We start from the raw sequence: 16,726 nt of genomic DNA on the forward strand, positions 1-16,726 counted from the left end.
CACTAGTGAAATACTTCTAATCACTCTAGTGCTCATAATCAGACATATATCTAACATATTCGAAAGAATTTTCAACAGTATTAACAATTAACTAATGTGGCATATGTATGGTAATGAACTAACTACATTACTTTATATACGTTATTATATGTCCTATTGTAATGGTAATGAAACTAACTACTTTTCTGAAAAAGGCCTTTTAAAAAGATCGAAAACGTTTCGAATTAGAAGTAGAAGGCTGCATTTTAAGGGTTGATAGGTGTCGAGACGGGAAATATTAGTTAGTGCAGTTAAAGAAGAATGAACTAACTACATTACTTTATATACATTATTATATGTCCTATTATAATACACATGCTTATATCTGATTAGTATTTACAAATAATTATTTAGTTAAAAATACTTTTTTGTTAATCAGCTTGGAGATGATTAAAATAATCTACAGTTTTATATACTTGTTTGAACTGACATTTGTAAAATTTAAATACAATAAAGAACTTTCAATATAAAATCAATGTTTTATCTTTTTATCAATGATTTTTTATTTGTCCCTATTTCAATATAGCAGTAATCACATAGACCAACCATTAGTAGCGCTAAAAATTCGAGGCTTCTTTTGAGTACTACACATAACATATTGAACGAGAGTAAACTGAAGTTTTCAGTGATGCACTCACTGACTTGTGAACTAAATAACCGGGATTCAATTATTTAGAGTAAGCAACAGAATATTAATTGCTACACTGATCCTTCGTTAAAATGAGGACAGTTTCTTCTCAGCAGTGAAAACAACTTGAAAGTGATGCAGCAGAGTAAAGTGCGACAGCCGAAATATTTCCAATTTCGATACTTGATGCCATTACTGGATGGTATCGATACTTTAAAACCGATACCATAACTGATAGCAGTATCGATCCTGGAATAAGTATGATATAAGTTACTTCTAAAAATAATTTCAGTTAAAATTTATTTTCGTTTATATATTTAATGATGTAATTCTTCACGAACTGTGATCAGAAGTTTCTCACACGATAAAGCATATACTATCTGAACACATCTATTTGCAAAATGTATTAGAGAATTATTAAGCACATTACATCACAATAAATACATCATTAAATATATTTTATAACATAAAGCTGTCCGATAATTGAAAAACAAACCCAACATTTTTCAAACTACATACCAGTTGTAATGCTTTTTATCCATTCACAAACATAATTATTGATGTTAATTAAAAATCACTATTAATACCAATAGAAATTCTTTAAAAATAAAAATTAACAATAAAATTATTTCCTGTAATATTCTTAATGAAATATTATATAATTTGAACAAGTGTCGAAGATTTGATGTAATCAATATCATACATCAAATATTATATTGATATTACGTCATATTACATTTGGTGTAACATCAATATAATTAATGAAGAATCTTTCTAATACTCATTGTTCATTGTGTACCGTACGTAAGCTGCTTTTTTCAAACTCCGATGGACCATAAAAAAATGACAAATGTAAATAACAAAATGAATTTATTACCAAAAGTTACGCACAGACATGGTTACTTTTCGACATAATCACCGTGAAGATTGAGGCATTTGTCATATCTGTGGACGAGCTTTTCCATCCCTTCTTCATAGAATGTTGTCGCCAATGACTTGAGATGGGCCCTAACATTGTTTGGTAGATCGTTATTAGTCTCGAATCTCTGCCCTCCTAGCCACTTTTTTTGTTCTGGAAAGAGGTGGAAGTTTCTCGGCGCTAATTCGGGGCTATACGCTGGGTGTTTAAAGGTGGTGAAGACTTCCACACTTCAGATTTCCACCCAGCTTGGAACTTTTTAATGTGTGAAGACTTCTCCTCTTTCCTAAATTGAAAACATGGCAAGCAGGGCAGAGGTTTGAGACTAATGGCGATCTTCAAAACAACATTGTTAAGGCCATCTCAATCACTGACGGCAACATTCTACGAAGAGGGGATAGAAAAGCTCGTCCACAGATATGACAAAATGTCTCAATCTTCACAGTGATAATGTCGAAAAGTAACCATGTTTGTACCTAACTTTTGGTAATAAACTGATTTTGTTATTTACACTTGTCTTTGTTTTATAGACCATCGGAGCCTGAAAAAACCGCATTCATAATATAATAGACATAAATCTTTTTATATCCATATTATATCCGTTAAATATTTGAAATGCGTTTTCATTAACTGGAGTACATATATATACAAATCCTAGCAAATGTTCGAATTATTTGAGCAATCTTTTTAGTAATATTCTTTATCATGAAATTTTCTGAATAAAAACATGGCCGAATAATACAAATATATAAACAAAATTTATCAAATTTATTTTTAAATCAAATCTATTTTTTGTGTGTATACCTGAAAACTAGACAGACTATATACAAAAATATTATACAGAAAAATCCAGCAACGATTTGCGTAACTTTCCTGGCTTTTATGCGATTTTTTTTTTATATAAATAACGTTTGTATTATTAATCAAAATGAATAACTGAAATTGTATATTGTGTCATCTGTCGTGAAAGTTAGCAATATAAAGATTATATATTTTTAATTAAAAATTAGCAAAAGTTATAATTCTGAGTGTAGAGTGAATTTTATAAAACACTATAAATGCTCAAGTGTAAAATCTTCATTAAGTCTGACCACTCCTAAAATATGACAAGTGAGAACTCTCTCTCTATGCCTTTGACCTTTCTCAACCAAAAAGTTAATAGCATTAATGCTCCTTATATTCCAGCTACCATGGCAAATTTCGTTACTCCCGACCTGAGATATTAAGTAAAAAACACGAACATTTATACATATCCACGGACTTTTTACCGTATATATTTATTTATTTTGGTTCAGGATATCTCAAAATGTTGATATTTTTAAAACAGTTGGAGGGTAAAACTTGACACTATTTTCATACATCCCCACGTTATGTATACATAACTGCCGAAATAAAAATGTCATTTGTAAACAGATATGTTTGATTATCATTATTTAATTTTCTTAAAGTATACGGATTGAATCTCTATATCCGAAATGAGTGCAGGTTTATATGAAAGAAGAATACAGCGACACAGTTATTTATTAAGATTGCCGTAACGCAGACAAATATCATTGAGGAGTGTAGGAACCCAGTGGAATTACTTCTTTTGATACCATTATATAACTTAAACCTATGTGTTTTCGAATCACAGAGTAATTATACTTTACCAGCAGAAGTTTCCTATCCTTTCGTATTTATGCATGTAGCTGTTCAGTTTAGCTACTATGTACTGTACACTGCATTACTACAAAAAAACTACTTCAAACAACCTTTACTCTGCAGTAAAATTAATTCTTTAATCTAACGTTTTCGGTTAGCTTTACTAACCCTCTTCAGGATTGCCAAAAAAAACCGTTATTTCGAAAAATACGTTCGAAAAACTCTTTACAATTTAGAATGCTTTTAAACTTTCCGGCTGCGCAATCTCAGATCATTCTTTCACAGCCGCATATCGGCCGCTCTCCAAGCGGAAGGGATTCGATATGATTCTTTAAAATTAATGCTTTGCCCTTTTTCATTGTACTTGCCAATATACCACGCCTCCGTATATTTAAGTTGCCTTATACTTGCCACTTTCTGTACAATTTTCGCATCGTCCCAGTTGATAGACACCTCGTCCGGATCTGCTATCGCATAGTTGGCTAACGCCGTGACTGGTTGCCTGCATCTTACATTTCTTTTATGCTCCTCTAACCTTACTGCCAGCGATCTCTTCGTGGCCCCTATATAATACAGCTCCGTACTCCTCCTTTTATCCTGCACTGGTATTCTGTAAACCCCTGGAATTTTCATTCTGTCTATGGGCGCTTTGTCGTTCCGTAGCTACTGAAATACAGTAGGGTTCCTCCTGTATGCTATTTTTTTATTCTTCTCTATTCCTATTCTTCTATATATGTTGCTTAATTGAGCTCTATACTCCATTATGGTAAATTCTCCCTTTTCTTTACTCTCGTTATTACCTTTCTCTATTTCTTGCACCAACCGTTTTATTTTGCTACTCTTTACTCCTATATTTTCTGCTATTTTCTTGATGTATTCTACCTCCCTTCTTGTGTCTTGCATCCTGCTACAATGCGTGTACGCTCTTCTAAGCAGTGCTCTGAAGGCTGCCAACTTGTAGTTCGTCGTTCCAAGACTATTCGGGTTTGCGAAGACCCATAAACCGGGAAAAAGCATAAGGCCGGTGGTAGATAAGTGCTCTGCTCCTACGATATTGCTAGAAAGGCAGCTCAAAGAATTTATTATGATAAACATGCCTGCACATCAGTATAGCGTAACGCAGGCAGTAGAGGTAATACAGAAGTTAAAGCAATTGAAATTAAGCGAAAATAGCTATATGACAGTCTTCGATTTTAAGGCAATGTACCCATCGGTAAAGTTGGAGCCGTGTTTTGGTCACTTGAGAGATTTTTTGTTAGAAAAGGTAGAAAATGCAGCAAAAGTAAGAAGGCAAATATTAGAATTGGCGCACTTAGCCACTTTTTCGTCGTTCTTTGAGTTTGAAGATACTACATACAAGCAACATAGGGGCGTGCCAATGGGTAGCCCGTGTCAGGGTTATTATGCGAATTAGTAGTAAGATCTCTGGAAAGTAGCAAATTGCACAAATATAAAGGAAAAATATTGCTGTATGCAAGATATGTAGACGATGTATGTATTATATGGAACGAGAAGCCAGACGTGAAAAAATTTTGTCGAGATATAAATAACAATATCTTCGGGCTGGAGCTAGAAATAGAACAGCAGAGCCACAGAAAAATACATTTTCTGGACATAGATGTAGAAGTGGAGGAAGAAGGAAAAATAACTACTAAAGTGTATCGTAAACCATCGTACATTCCAGAGATGATACCATGAATTCCCCATGACCCGACGAACTACAAGTTGGCAGCCTTCAGAGCACTGCTTAGAAGAGCGTACACGCATTGTAGCAGGATGCAAGACACAAGAAGGGAGGTAGAATACATCAAGAAAATAGCAGAAAATATAGGAGTAAAGAGTAGCAAAATAAAACGGTTGGTGCAAGAAATAGAGAAAGGTAATAACGAGAGTAAAGAAAAGGGAGAATTTACCATAATGGAGTATAGAGCTCAATTAAGCAACATATATAGAAGAATAGGAATAGAGAAGAATAAAAAAATAGCATACAGGAGGAACCCTACTGTATTTCAGTTGCTACGGAATGACAAAGCGCCCATAGACAGAATGAAAATTCCAGGGGTTTACAGAATACCAGTGCAGGATAAAAGGAGGAGTACGGAGCTGTATTATATAGGGGCCACGAAGAGATCGCTGGCAGTAAGGTTAGAGGAGCATAAAAGAAATGTAAGATGCAGGCAACCAGTCACGGCGTTAGCCAACTATGCGATAGCAGATCCGGACGAGGTGTCTATCAACTGGGACGATGCGAAAATTGTACAGAAAGTGGCAAGTATAAGGCAACTTAAATATACGGAGGCGTGGTATATTGGCAAGTACAATGAAAAAGGGCAAAGCATTAATTTTAAAGAATCATATCGAATCCCTTCCGCTTGGAGAGCGGCCGATATGCGGCTGTGAAAGAATGATCTGAGATTGCGCAGCCGGAAAGTTTAAAAGCATTCTAAATTGTAAAGAGTTTTTCGAACGTATTTTTCGAAATAACGGTTTTTTTTGGCAATCCTGAAGAGGGTTAGTAAAGCTAACCGAAAACGTTAGATTAAAGAATTAATTTTACTGCAGAGTAAAGGTTGTTTGAAGTAGTTTGTTCAGTTTAGCATTCAAAGGAAGTGAAAATTTTCACTGTATTGCATAATAACCAGTAATGAAGAAGAATGGAAAATGACTAATACATCAAATGTATTTCTGTTTTTTTTAACACAGTCGCTTATAATAATGATTGGCATTTCTTATTATACAACAATAGAGAAACTAAACAGAATAGATATAATAAGCTTCATTGTGTCTTTTTTCATTAAGATTAGATATTATAAATTACAGAACAAATCATATAGTTAATATTAAAGTGCACGATATCATTTATTATTTCCGGCGAAAAAACGTTAAAGTTTTTTAGTACTGTTAAATTAAACGTTAGTAACTTATTGTTTATAGAATTAAATCAGAAAACGTATGAAAATATTGCACTAATGTGTAAACATCATGAACTTTAGGAATTTATCGAAACAGTTTAAAAGAAATAAAAGGTACAAGGTACAGTACTTCTGTAAGCTCGCCGATTAGGGGAATAGATCGATTGCGCAGCTCAGGCAGTTGATCGCTTAATATGCCTGGACGTCCTATCTGTTAGCATAGGCGTTTCAGGTGGACTGACCCGATTTCCGCCATAATAGGGGCGAGGAAATCGAGCTGGAGGGACTTACCTGTGCAGTCAAGCGTGCTACAGGTTGACAAGACTAATCGCTCATCGCTTGCCTAGCACTGGGATCGAGGCATCGGTCGTTTGTTTTTTTTTAATTGTAAATTTCCGTCACTGATCATCAGAAATATAATTTTAGCTGTTATTTTCATACGTTTCTTTCCTTATAACGTTTTATTCGCGTTTATTTTCCTGTAATTTGAGACGATACAGCTTTAAAATAAACAGATCAGGTCTCACTTGCCAATAGACTATCTCAACTTTCACAGATTGTCGTCGGTTCCTTTGTAATCGGAGAGGAAAAGATCGTGTGTCCGTGTTAAGTGTTTATTGCTTTTGCGGTAATCTGAGTAGAGCTGGAGAGGTCACTTAATAAACCGCCAAGTGTTTTATTATCCTTTAAACAACTCCTCCCCATTTGTTATTTTTAGTAATCAGAGAAGGGTAGATCGTGGGTCAAGGTCGGTGAAAGTTTATTGCTTTAGCAACAGGGTGTCATATGAGCTGCCACCCACTCCCACCCTTAATGACAACAACGCCTAAGTGTTTCATTACTAAGTAAACAAAAGCTCCTTTCTCTGTCAGAAATGGGTCAAATGTCAAGGTTACTGTTTGATTGTATTGAAAACAATGTTGTCCTTGATATTAAGAATCAGTTTTGTCAGAACTGTTCACTTTTAATACCTTTTTTTATAATTTATTTCTGCCTCGGTTATAAAATTGTTTTTATCATGTTTTAAATCCGCGCGTTTTATAATACACTTGTATAAAGTTACGAATTAAAATTGAAATGCACATTTCATTGTTTCATAAAATATTTATTGATTATACAGAGTTGAAGGTTGCAAAAATGTTTCCATATCTCTACATCTTCGTTATTACATATATATGAATAAAATATATTGCCATTTTATAAACAGATCTTATTGAATTCAATTTGTTTTATTTTCTTGTATTTATATTCGTATTGTATTCGAATTCGCCATTTTATAATTTGTAAATATGCACGTATCACATTATATTTCATTCGTTTAATTCTATACTACTTATGTAAAAACTATTTTTATATCATTTAATTTCCTTTTATATGTTTTAATTAGTTTTTTAAGCTAATGCGACCTAATCTACGAATGGCAGCTTCCCACGCATCACATAGAATTCTACGGGGAAGCCATCATTGCAGGCGTAAAGTTGCCTCTGTAAAGTTGTTTATCTGGGTAACATACCGATCAGGAATCCTTTTCGACATTTTAAAAGAAAATAAATATACACACTTGTTTAAATTTTTAATGAATACTTTTTTATTTTAACAAAGCTATACATTTTTCTGAGCACGATTTCGATAGAAGCCTTCTAATGAAGAAGTTAACATATTGGAAACAATCTGAAGATGTTTTGAACTACAATGACAATATTTATTCTAAATGGCATAATTGAGAGCGATACATCGCATTATCGTCATCATCAATTTTCGGGTTCTGAGTTGACTCGACAAACACACGATTTGTAATGCTACGAATGTCAAACCAGGTAATGAAACTTTTATTCTTACAATTCGGTTGATGAATATCGAACATTGTTCTTTCTCTACAACTGATCTAGTCTGCCGTTACCTGGATATAGAAAAGAAATTAATTGGAGAGCAACGACAGGAAATTGGGACTCATGTGTTGCTTCGAAGACCCACTCTTTAAGATTCCAATTTGTTTTTCTAAGTAAACAGGTTCAACTATAAAGGTGACATGCTTTTGTTTTTTTCCACATCTACGTTTCTTTCCTAATCGCTTTTTCTTTCTGAATTTTATTTCCCCTCCCCTTTTCGCAAACTCACCACTGTATTGCTTACTGATTAAGTTTTGAAAGTTGACAGACAAAACACGAAGTTTATTGGTTTGTTATTATCCAATAAAACATTGGAAAATTTCCTTGAACATGATTTGTTAAATGGTTTTAGCCACACCTTCTTCTAATTGCTTGATTGGTCATTATTGTTGGTCACACCCTGCATAAAGCGTATTGGCCGTAAATCATTACCGACCTATATCAGAATCGCCAATCAGAGGTCACAAATATATGTAAGCGACCAATCTGCCAGCAATGCACATTAATATCAAGTAACAGTTATAATAAGTATTATAACATTTAATTCTGCAACGATTTTATGACTTCTTTGCAAAACAATCAGATTAGAAATGAGTAAATACATTTATTAACTCTAGTTACAAACAACTCGTTAACAAAACTCGCTCTTAATTACGCCATTTAGAATAAATATTGTCATTGTAGTTCAAAACATCTTCAGATTGTTTCCAATATGTTAACTTCTTCATTAGAAGGCTTCTATCGAAATCGTGCTCAGAAAAATGTATAGCTTTGTTAAAATAAAAAAGTATTCATTAAAAATTTAAACAAGTGTGTATATTTATTTTCTTTTAAAATGTCGAAAAGGATTCCTGATCGGTATGTTACCCAGATAAACAACTTTACAGAGGCAACTTTACGCCTGCAATGATGGCTTCCCCGTAGAATTCTATGTGATGCGTGGGAAGCTGCCATTCGTAGATTAGGTCGCATTAGCTTAAAAAACTAATTAAAACATATAAAAGGAAATTAAATGATATAAAAATAGTTTTTACATAAGTAGTATAGAATTAAACGAATGAAATATAATGTGATACGTGCATATTTACAAATTATAAAATGGCGAATTCGAATACAATACGAATATAAATACAAGAAAATAAAACAAATTGAATTCAATAAGATCTGTTTATAAAATGGCAATATATTTTATTCATATATATGTAATAACGAAGATGTAGAGATATGGAAACATTTTTGCAACCTTCAACTCTGTATAATCAATAAATATTTTATGAAACAATGAAATGTGCATTTCAATTTTAATTCGTAACTTTATACAAGTGTATTATAAAACGCGCGGATTTAAAACATGATAAAAACAATTTTATAACCGAGGCAGAAATAAATTATAAAAAAAGGTATTAAAAGTGAACAGTTCTGACAAAACTGATTCTTAATATCAAGGACAACATTGTTTTCAATACAATCAAACAGTAACCTTGACATTTGACCCATTTCTGACAGAGAAAGGAGCTTTTGTTTACTTAGTAATGAAACACTTAGGCGTTGTTGTCATTAAGGGTGGGAGTGGGTGGCAGCTCATATGACACCCTGTTGCTAAAGCAATAAACTTTCACCGACCTTGACCCACGATCTACCCTTCTCTGATTACTAAAAATAACAAATGGGGAGGAGTTGTTTAAAGGATAATAAAACACTTGGCGGTTTATTAAGTGACCTCTCCAGCTCTACTCAGATTACCGCAAAAGCAATAAACACTTAACACGGACACACGATCTTTTCCTCTCCGATTACAAAGGAACCGACGACAATCTGTGAAAGTTGAGATAGTCTATTGGCAAGTGAGACCTGATCTGTTTATTTTAAAGCTGTATCGTCTCAAATTACAGGAAAATAAACGCGAATAAAACGTTATAAGGAAAGAAACGTATGAAAATAACAGCTAAAATTATATTTCTGATGATCAGTGACGGAAATTTACAATTAAAAAAAAACAAACGACCGATGCCTCGATCCCAGTGCTAGGCAAGCGATGAGCGATTAGTCTTGTCAACCTGTAGCACGCTTGACTGCACAGGTAAGTCCCTCCAGCTCGATTTCCTCGCCCCTATTATGGCGGAAATCGGGTCAGTCCACCTGAAACGCCTATGCTAACAGATAGGACGTCCAGGCATATTAAGCGATCAACTGCCTGAGCTGCGCAATCGATCTACCTGGCGTCAACGTCAGTGGCCTAGACTGTACTTCTGTAAGCTCGCCGATTAGGGGAATATTTTTATTCCCTCTCGTCGGGATGGACTAAGGTCTTAGCGTATGTGGGTGGTGGTTTTCAGAGGCAGAAAAAGACAAGTGTTTCACAGAGAAACCATTTATTGTTGACGATAGTACTTACATATTAGTGACAAGGTCCTAAGATTCCCAGTTCTGTCCGTTAAATTTCTCCAAGAGTTGCTTTTTTTCAACGTTGACAGAGTCCCGGGGCGGCAACGAATTAAAGTTCCTTGTTGAGAAGTAATCCTGGTTAGCGGCAAGCAGAAGCACAAAAAAAAGGGCTATATTCCAACAGGTGTTCTGGAGTAGAAGCTACTTCGTCCTTGACGGCGGGGATTTTATACTTTTTGAGGGATCGAATTATTTCTAATTGGTCGAGCTTTTTTTTCTCTGCTCCCCTATCGGTCTCTTACATGTCTGTAGGTAAAAATTGAGACCAGTTTAGGTTGCTAGAGAGATTAACCCGAGATGATCTATTCGACACCATCCTCTAAACTCTGATCGCGTTTTATTAATGACTAAACACCTACACCCAGTGGTGATATTCAGCGGGTTCGCACAGGTTCGGCCGAACCCGTTGTTAAAATTTTCAGTTTCCCGAACCTTGTTAAACACACGGAACATTTCTCAGTGGGTTTGTTTTTTTTAAATATATTAAAATATACGTATTATACTCTGTAATACAAAAAAACCCTTTATTAAGAAATAAAATTCTAACATAAGGAACAAAGTGATATATGAAACAAAAAGTAATATGATGTAAATTCAGCGGGGGTGCTGAATGTACGCGTGACCATGGGCACTAAGCCAGCTAATATATTTACAAAGTAATGAGAAGACGCGATTTACACGGGCTCATAGCCAGCCAGAAGCCGCGTATATTATATACAAAGGTGAGTTGAGTCCATGGGCACAAAACTGGGGTAAAGATGAGGTAACGATCTTGAGATGGTTGTCGTTGACTAGTTTCGTCTAGTTGCAGTTGGGCGTGTTTGACGTTGCTGGTCAGGAGAGTGGACGTTCGGACGATTTCGATTCCAGTTGTTGTTGTTGTTGTTGTTGCCGTTCAAATGCTGTATGTAAATTTCCCGGCTAGCTCTAATAGTGTCACTCACCATCAGCTTTTTCATAATGACGGCGTAGCGTCGCGAGATGGCCAGACGTCTCAAGATGGCTTCGTTGGCGGGGTCCCAGCCGCCGAGGGCACCTATGATAAAAGCATCAGCGTATGTGTTAAAGCCCTTACCTTTTAAAAATTCCGCCAAAGTCCTGAATTTCTGAATTTTTGCATCTCTTGCCACCTGGAAGGCATCTGATCCATTTTCGAACGGGATGGTAATGTCAATTATTGTGGCCTCCTTTGCAGTATCATTTAGGAAGACCAGGTCTGGTTGACAGTTCTCAGGGAAATCTGGAATCCTCTGGTTGATGTAAAGCCTTCCACCTGATTTATCGAAGGGGCGTTGGCTAGCCGATCCAGTATGTTATTATGTCTTTTAGTGATGTTTGCCATGTTTGGAAGGCAGTGGCAAATAACATGGGCTAGGGTTTCATTCCTATGAGTGCATCGCCTGCATTTCTTAGAGAAGTTGCCGTATCTTCTATGGCCATTGAGTGGAACTATACTAAATTAGGACCTTATTCCCCGTTTGCACCGAGCATTTCAATCTAGATTGTGAGCAAGGTCGGGGGACTATGTCTTGGTGCGATCTCTCCGGACCGTTTCAATCTCGACCCAAACGAGGTTTAATCACGATCGATTCAAGAGAGTTCTTGAAAGTAGATCCAGTCATAAGAGATCCCAGAATGTCACGCGCGCGAGATAATACAAGATGGCTGGGGAACACGTGTCGGGCTATGGACAGCGATAGAAAACGCATAATGTATCTCGAGAGATGATGACATCTGTCTATTACGAGGAGTGCCATTTCGCAGTGAAGAATTTCTTTGCCTAAAAAAAAAAGGTCGACAGGACTAAAATACTATTATTACCTGGTCTTCACCCAGGGCTCGTTACGTTCCAAATACGCCACTGATTGTTACATATATATCGCAAGAAAACGTATTGTATTTATTTCTAGCTAAAACTTCCATTTCGTTTGTCGGTGATTGTCAGGGAAAAATTTTCTGCTAGTGAACCCCTTGTTAAATATTTCGAATATCACCACTGCCTACACCCATTCTATTACATTCTTAGTTCGCTTTGCCTTATGCGTCTTAAGTTTTAACTATTTTCCTTTTTTAACCTGGTGTCAGGCGCGCAGGGGTTAACACGGTGGGGCGCACGGAGTGCACCTGCACCCCATGCAACTAAAGTTGTTACTGAAAAAATCAAAATTTTTTCGCGGTTTTTTTTTGTTTTTGACGTTAGTGGGATTGTGTTTATTTATAACGAAAACAAAAAAGTATTACGTTTCAAGAATTTTTCAGGGAAAAAATCGTCAACTTCAAAAGTCTGTTTTTCAAACTGTAAACAAGTCTATTGCTATCTAATCGTTGAGTCGTCTTCCCGTAAGTGTTTTTTAAGAGTTTCAACCATTAAATGCTTTGTCACAAACCACGGGCCAAAAATATTTCAGTATTTCCAAAAATATACCCCCTAAAACTCTACAGCAACTAGAGATAAAAAGGCAGATTATTGGCAGATAACATCGATAGTTAACTTCTTTTACACTGTAACTTGGTTACTCTTCTTTGTCTGTTATTAGATCCACCAGTAAAAACAATTGTCGGTAAAATTCCCGCGAAATGCCACGTCCCCGCAGACTACCACTTTGACTTATGTAAACAGTCGCTATAAAATCGCTTGTTTTAATCGTTTTTTCACTTCTAATTTGGTAACGAGAAATTGTTTGACGTTATTTAAACAAATAAACATGTTTTCAAGACAATTTAGCAATAAATATTCCCAGAAAACTCCACTTTTCACACTTTCAATGCTAAGTCTATGGGACACCTTCTTGCCGTTAATTGGCCTTAAAAATCTTGTTTATACGCCTTCTATGCTCTTATTCGTCATTTGATTTATGACTGATTCGATATCAGGCAATGACCGTTTTTTCAGTACACTAACTCGGCTCCACCCCCTCCAGTAGTGGTCGCGCTAATAAAACTTCCTGCGTTCGGCGCGCGGGGTGCAGCTTACTATGAAAAATTTTTTCGTACAAATTTGAAACTTTTTCACTGCGATCTTCAGTACTTTGAAGGAAAATACTGAGAGTATCATTTTTAAGCATAAATTACATTAAAAAATGGACGCATTTAAAAGTGTTTGGGGTGCAGGTGAACCCCGCGCGCCTAACACAGGGTTTAATTTCATTTTGTCCTAAAATTTTGTTTTTTCCTGCAATCTTTTAGAGCAACGATGTCAAAGTCCGATGTCGCCGACTCGACACATATTTTTCCTTTACTAATGGTTTACCTTAATTCGTCAAATTTAAAATTCATTAAAATAAAATTTGTTACCCTTGTATTCTACACATAAACTTGTATACATTTAAAATAATAGATTAATTTTTATTTACAAATATTTGCGGCATATTTAAAACTCCATCTGTATATGTATATACAGTATATTAAAGGCAAAATGCTCGGTCATCAGAAATCGAAACCGAAACTAACACTTACAAAGAAGTGCTACAAATAAAGACTTAACTCTGTCTGCATGAAATATAATCAAATCAATTAAGACGGATGAATACTTTATCCACACTTTCCAATATATTATGTTTTAATTGACTTGATTTTAATTTTAATTTATATCAAATTAATTAATTAATTATAATTTTAGTTTTAGTTTTGTTTTCGGTTTAGGTGTAAAGACAAGAGTTTTAGTTATTATGCTATTATTTTTAGTTTTAATTATCTGGTTACCTAGTATCTATAAATTTAAAGCATATATGATTATAGGATGCTAAAGAAACCTCACCGTTACTATTTTGGATAAAGAAATTGCACGAACAAGGAAAAGTCATAAATATTGGACCTAACGACGATGTTTACGAATTACTTTCGAGAAGGAAATTTGCACTGATACATTACGAGACAAACGGAATAATGCATATCAGTGCTTTGGGAATTAATAATTATATAATTTCAAAAGAACCTCTCTATTTCCAGTACGAAGTATTGGCTATAAGAAAGGGATTTCGATACAAACAACTTTTTAATAAATTGTAAGTTATTAATTAAAAGAATCGTTAATTATTTATTTATTAATAATTATTTTTCTCATTTAGCATTCGTCGAATAATAGAAAGTGGATTATTTAGTTATACTGTAAAGTATCAAATAAATAAACTGAGACATACAAAGGCAGTTCCAGAAGAAATGACAGAAACTAAACCATTGACAGTGGGAGATTTAATAGGAGGATTTTGTATTCTTATAATTGGATACGTTTTATCAATTTTAGTATTTATTTTAGAAAATTTAAGCAAATTTTCAAAGCTGTTACAATAAAAATATTCCATTTTATTTTTTAGTTTTTTAATGACGCAAATTCTATAATTAAATATAAATTATTTTAACATGTTGGAACATAATTAATAAATCTTATCTAGTTTAAAATTTATTTTTTATTCAAAATAAAAAAAAATTGTGTCTTCTAAGTATTATATTTTTCAATCGAATTACTTGTATAATTTATTTTGTGTGTATTCTCTATGAACATTAGTAAAAAAAATTAACTTGCTGAAAGCTCTTTCTCTAAAGTATAATTTTTTGAAAAAATTCAGAAACACGGAATCGATATTTTTAATAAGTAATAGGTACATATATATATATAATTTATTCGGGAAAAGACGTATTTAACATGATACATGCTAGATATTGGATCACAATCACAATACTGCTCGGGGTGTTGACAGAGTAGTTTGAAGACATAGTTGTTGGAAAGCTGACTTGGCCAGCTCTAAGCCCATATGAATCCTATTGACCATTTTTGGATTAAATTTAAGTAACGGATATATGCAAATGAATACTATCTAAGAAAAAAACTAAATAGAGAAATATTTCACCCGATATTTATTAAAAAACATATGAAAATATGCCATAAAACCAAGGCCATCATAAATGCCAAAGGATTCAAAACAAGATAGAAACGCAGTAAATCAGGTATTTTGTTTCAAAACCTTGATGTTTGGAACCAATAGTTGGGCAGTGTATATAAACGTTTTTACTATTTTAATTGACAGTTACAGAGCGGTGTAGCGCTTTATAATTTTTGTCATTTAAAATTATGAAAACAGAAACTAGGTTCCCGTCAACGTTTTTGCTCAAAATATCTGAATTTTGGAAATAGGTTATAGCAATAATGCAGAATGGTCATTTTAACATTTATCCAAGTGCAATGAAGACTTTTCTACACAAGAGTAAGTTTACTCCTTGTACAATTGTCAAAATACAGTTTAATATAGGGTTCGGAACTGCATTACGAACCCTACATTATACTGGTTTCACGATTTCATGAGAAATAAACTTATAACAGTGAGCTTCGAAATATTTTGTTTCGGTGCTCTACAATGATCAGAATGTATGAGGTTAGCTCCTTTATAAGGATGTTGGCATCTGAACTCTCAAAATCACATATTTTTTGTTTGTATCTTGCTCGCATATTTAGAAAATTTCAGTATTGCCGTAGAACTAACATTGAATAAATTATTTTACTCTAAACATCTCAGTTGAATAAAGCATCATACAATTCAATACTGGTGCAATGCCGTAAAGACCTTTTTTGCAGATCAAGTTAAACTGGCTAGCTTTTACATACAGTATGTAGTTATGTATATACATATAGTAGAAGTCGGTTAAGAAGTTTATCAACAGATCAATTTCAAAAGAATTCTAAAGCAAAGCCATAAATGAAAATAATAAAGCTTTACTTTCAATAAGACATATTTATTTAAAAATGTTTCGCTACATTGTTTAGATATTTGTTTAATTTAGCCCGTTTCATCCATTTTGTTACGCAAAAACAAATACGTCTTATAACTTCTGTGAAGAAAAACTACGATATTACTGTACTAAATTTCGTACAGACAGCGCTTATCAGCACTTACTGTTGCAAGTATTGTTGTGAGATAACAACTGTTTTGGAAAATTGTGCAATCCGTGAGTAGAGGATCACAAACTCCTACGCGCAATAACATGAAATTTTGCGCAGTTCTTCATACGATTATACATTATTTTTTTCTGTAAGCAATCAAATTATCTATAGGTTGCTGTTCAGAAACTTTTTATTCTGGTCGTGAAGAAAGACTAGCCTCTTCTTAAACGGAAACATTTTATACGAAAAATTTTATATATCTTTCATGCGAAAAAATTTGAACTTTTGATAACTGAACCTTCGAATACGGGAAAAGAAAAAGTTATACTCTAATTATTACTTAAACATTTTAATAAACATCATAGTTCAATATAGGTC

This window comes from Centruroides vittatus, unplaced genomic scaffold (genome assembly GCF_030686945.1).
Source record: "Centruroides vittatus isolate TY-2023 unplaced genomic scaffold, ASM3068694v2 contig_801, whole genome shotgun sequence".
In the NCBI taxonomy this organism is placed as follows: Eukaryota; Metazoa; Arthropoda; class Arachnida; order Scorpiones; family Buthidae; genus Centruroides; species Centruroides vittatus.